Here is an 866-nt window from a genome sequence, read left to right as displayed (position 1 = left end):
TTCATTCTCCTTTGCATCTTTTATAACACTGCAGCTTGCATTTCTGCATTAAAATTGTCAAAACTCTAGAATTCTAACATGAAGTTGTGTATAAACCAATGGAGCAAACAACCATCTTCCCTCTTGTGATGTCACGCGTGACCACACCCACATTTGCTAAATACAGGATGCAGAAATGAGGAAGTAAATTATGCATTTTTAAAGCAGTTTTTCTCTAGGAAAGAGCAATTATTTTGCACCAAAAGTATTTTTGCAAGTCATTCTACACCACAATGAAAATATTTTTGATTTTTAATCACAACCCAATTTTTCGTGTCGGTTGCCCTTTAATAATTATTTATCACTAGCAATAACAAAGTATTGTTAATAATTTATCTCCCAAGGTAAAAAAATAAAATAAATAATAATAATAACAACTAAATTATGGCCAGCATTGAATGTGAATGCATGTTAGTAAGACAGCCTGAGTGAGTGTCAGGAGGGATGAGGGGGGAGAGTAGGTGGCTTTGTTTTTGGTTTGTGTGATTGTGATGATACCTGCTTCTTTAGTGACTGGTTCTCTGACTGCAGTATGTATGAGAAAGAAAAGATGTAAATGTTAAAACTCAGTTCAAGCTAAAATGATATTACTTGTAATTCAGTGTTCTCTCTTTGGAGTGTTTGGATTCTGTTTTTCTTCATTCTGCTCTCTTTATCTTTCTCAGAGTTCTCAGCTCTCAGTGTACAAATCTACACAATATTAACAAAACATGATTAGAACTAAAACAATTAAACAAACAGAAAAAGAATAATTTTGGTACTCAAGACAAAAGACATTATTATATTCACTCTCTATTCCTTGTCATACACATGTTGTACATGTATAG

At 32.9% G+C, this 866-nt stretch overlaps 1 protein-coding gene and 1 long non-coding RNA gene across 2 annotated transcripts in view; both read right to left on the bottom strand.

The window, feature by feature from the left end:
* Positions 1 to 866, bottom strand: part of LOC100641083 (protein FAM76B-like) — an 11,924-nt gene that overhangs the window by 5,696 nt on the left and 5,362 nt on the right. The gene's annotated exons all lie outside the window — the stretch shown is intronic.
* LOC109581608 (uncharacterized) lies at positions 506 to 858 on the bottom strand. Its single transcript, XR_002184694.1, has 2 exons — positions 631 to 858; positions 506 to 564 (listed from the first exon to the last, which is right to left on the bottom strand). It is a non-coding gene; the product is annotated as an uncharacterized LOC109581608 (long non-coding RNA).

This window comes from Amphimedon queenslandica, unplaced genomic scaffold (assembly GCF_000090795.2).
Source record: "Amphimedon queenslandica unplaced genomic scaffold, v1.1 AMPQUscaffold_13429, whole genome shotgun sequence".
In the NCBI taxonomy this organism is placed as follows: domain Eukaryota; kingdom Metazoa; phylum Porifera; class Demospongiae; order Haplosclerida; family Niphatidae; genus Amphimedon; species Amphimedon queenslandica.
Note: the sequence above shows the minus strand (reverse complement) of the source record. Positions and strands in the feature narration are given on the sequence as shown.